Below are 3,561 nucleotides of genomic sequence, written 5' to 3' on the forward strand. Positions count from 1 at the left end.
CCTCAAGGCCCCAAAGGGGCGCTCCTCCTTGACTCGCTTTCCAATCCCCCTCCCAGCTGAATGTGGCTGCCACCCCCTCCTCCCTGCTCCCGGTGTTCTCTGACACATGCTCACATTGCTTCTTGGAGTCTGCTGGAAGCTGACCCCGAGAGGAGAGAAAGGAGGGGCTGGACAGCACGTCTCGGAGGTGGCTCACTCAACTCCATCATGCATGCTGCCTGCCAGCAGTGAGTCTGCAAGTGTGTGGGGGCCTCTCCTGGGGCCAAGACCTCCTGACCCCCTGCTCTGGTCCGGTCCTCTCCCATCTTCTCCTCCAGCTCCCTCTCCTTTACTCCTTTTTCTTCTTAGATCTCCCCATAGCCCTCTGTCCTTCTCTCTCTTCCTGTACACACTGTTTCTCCCCCCAGCTTAAACGAGTTTGGTTGAATAAACCTTGGTACATCCAGACTGTGAACATCGTAGGCCAGATCACGTTTTTAAGAATGTTCACTGGAGAAGGCTACCTGTGATATACTGGGTAGGGAAGAAACCCAAGGGCATTACGATGTGGGCTCATTTTTCTCATCATCCCTCTCCCCAAGAAAGAGTGCAAATCACACAACACAGTCATACATATAACACCATAGTGTCCACTTCCTTTTAACTCTGTCCTTTGGGGTGTAGGCCCTGTCTCTGGGTCAAGGCCCTTTGAAGACCCAAGGAATAGCAGGTCCCACCAGAGCCAAGAATGCATTTCAAAGGCTGACCCATCCCTTCCCCCCTTGCCCCACCATGGTGTTTGTTACTTCCTCCCCTTGAGAGAATCCGGAGGCCTAGGGGAGAGATAGATGAAGGCAGAATTGTTGGATCAAAGTCCAGACACATAATAAAAGCATCTCCCTGCCCCACCTAAGGACATGATAATGTGCGTTTACTCACCCACGAACACAGAGCAGTAGGCTGGCCCACCATAAACTGTCTCTTATTGCAAAGCCAGAATCTTTTCCATCTGTGTTTAAGCTGCAGCCTATGAAATAATGTCTATAAAAATAAGATTGGAAGAGAAAATATTGAGTGCAATAAATTATGACTACATTGTGTTCCCTCCTGAGGGATATCCTGGCCAAAGAACCTTCAATATTTCTATCTAGGGCTGTGCTTTGTATTTTCTCATAAAGCATTCCATTTGTTGATGGGGAGAAAGAGCCTGAACTGCTGAGTGCGATTCAATATAGCGATGGTGCTTGGCCGTCTGTACCTGCCTGGCATCTTAATTTCTCTTCCAAAGCAACAACAGGCTGCTTGCTATGGAACCGCAGAATGAAAGCCAGCAGGGAGGCTGCCCAGGGGCAGATTTGTTGGCCAGTTTCCATCACTACCACCATCAAACCCCCACCACCATCATGACCAAGAATCCAGACACCATCCCCACCTTCCTTCATGGATTCAACACACCTACCATGTCCCAGGCGTTGCTGAGGTCTGGGAGGGTGGGAGAACCTAAAGGATTAATATGACACAGATCTGAGGGTTGCAAATCTCTAAGGGGATGGGCCAAATGGGCAGATAAGTTAGAAGAAGAAAAAAAGTCAGCAGCAAGGAACTGAAACGTTCTCCCAGAGGTCAAAGGAGGGAGACTTGAAGAGGCATTTGAGTTGAGTCTGGAAGGGTGGGTTGGATCTGGACTTGCAGAACTGGAAAGAAAGGCCTTCTTGGAAGAAGGATTGAGGTAAAAGAAAGCACAAAATTATAACAGATGGTTGAGGAGGGGAGGAAAGCATTCAGTCTGGCTGGACCCCAAGGTGCATAAGGGGCAGTGAGAGAAGTCAAGTTGAAGTGTGAGTGGGACTAGGGTCAAAAAATAGGATGGATAAAGGAGAAGGTCACTTCCGGTGACCTTTAAAAGGATTTGGGCCTTTTATATGGTTGGAAGTGAAGGGTCAGTAGAAAGTTACTGAGATGCGGGGAGGGAGAGCTGGTTTTGAAGCTAACCATTGTAATGCCATCTTGGGGCCAGTAAACATTCTCTGCTTTCTCTCCATAGTCTCTTCTCTGAAAAGATGGTTGGTTACCTCTTGCCCCTTCTTGGCTGATCCCAAAGTTCAACAAAGATTGTGAGTGTTAGCCATTTTCTTTAAATCCTACCACTTCATACTTTGTCCCTTTGCCTTAAGCATTTGTGGCAGGCAGGAGGGAGAGGGATAGAAAGGAAACACGTATGGCCATAAACTATAACTCATGCCTCGGGACAAGTACATCAGATCCTTTCTATAAAGTGAATGTGGCTTGGGAGGGGTGTGGGGGATGGGGGTATTAGGTGCTCACTGGGTTGGCAGGTATCACAGAAGAAGTAAGGAGGACAAATGTGAGTCAGCTCACATGGCCTGCTTTGCCCTTCTTTATGAGATCAGCTAGATGTGGTTCTGAGGTGTTCAGCTCAGAAGAGAGAACCTCAGGGCCCAAGGCAAGGGCATCCCCAAGAGTCAATGGGAGGAAGCCCAGACTCCCTGTGTGGATGGATGAACAAGGCTGGTGCCACCCTCTGTGGCCTTTGTCCTTGGAATGAGGCTGGTGCCACCCTCATCCCACTTTCCTGATGATTCCGATGGGAACCCCTGAAGTCATATCCAGGAGGCACTTCCCCACTTTTTAAATTCCTTACTAAGCTTTAAGAACTCATTCCCCAGCACAATCCTATCCTTTATTCTCTCCTATTCTTCCATTCTATGTAGAGGGAGGAAAGTAGACCAGATGTCCCACTGGGGCCAAGCCTTGATTCTTATTCTCGGGCAGTTTCAGATGGGGCTTGGGTCTCTCCTTCTACCCTGAAGCACAGGAGCGTGAGTCCGAGGAGCTGGGATTATGGGAGAAGAGGCGCCTGTGACCAATCCCGCCTCCCTGCCTTGTGCTCTGAGGAGGGGGGAGAGGAGAGGGCTCTTCCAGGCTGCACTGGCGGCCAGGCCAGCGCTTGTGGTAGGCGGTGTTTATGAGAATGCACAAATGTTTATGCGAGGTTGCCAGCCGGTTATTTATGAGTCTCTCAGCCCTACCCCAATAAAAGCTGTTCCCTCAATGTTCTGACAGGCCTCGCATCTGTAACTAATGTGTCACTCGCTCAGCTAATGCAGTTCACTTGTGTTTATTTTTGCAGAAAAGCAATTTATCCAGCCACTCTGAAAAAAAACGGCCTGTCAGGAGCCTTCTTTGGAGCAGAGTGTTTTTCCTCAAAAGAAGCCCCAGATTGCCCTCAGTGCAAGGACAGGATTTTGGTGTGTCTTCCCCAGTGTGTCTGTGGGTCTGTCCTGCACCCAGAGAAGCGTGGCGTGTCTGGCATGGGCCCTTGCTTTTTCTCTAAAGATATGGATGTGTATCTTTGTGCTTCTGTCTGTCTGGGCCCCAGTGGATTTGAAATATTTTTTAAAAAGGTACTGGGGGTGGGGCTGGATCTAACTTTGCATTCCCTCTGATGGAGATAAATCAAGGCTGGCACAAGAGGTTGTTGGCAGTTGAAGGGCCTGGAGGGGGAGGTTTGAGGAAGGCGGGAGGAGGGCGAAGGTTAAAAGGGAGGATGGTTGGCTTCGG

At 49.5% G+C, this 3,561-nt stretch overlaps 1 long non-coding RNA gene across 1 annotated transcript; it reads left to right on the forward strand.

Moving 5' to 3' along the window:
- The first annotated feature begins 2,041 nt into the window (after window positions 1-2,041).
- Window positions 2,042-3,349, forward strand: LOC115288975. Its single transcript, XR_003907306.1, has 2 exons — window positions 2,042-2,093; window positions 3,131-3,349. It is a non-coding gene; the product is annotated as an uncharacterized LOC115288975 (long non-coding RNA).
- The last annotated feature ends 212 nt before the right edge of the window (window positions 3,350-3,561 follow it).

Source organism: Suricata suricatta, chromosome 4 (assembly GCF_006229205.1).
Source record: "Suricata suricatta isolate VVHF042 chromosome 4, meerkat_22Aug2017_6uvM2_HiC, whole genome shotgun sequence".
Classification (NCBI taxonomy): Eukaryota; Metazoa; Chordata; class Mammalia; order Carnivora; family Herpestidae; genus Suricata; species Suricata suricatta.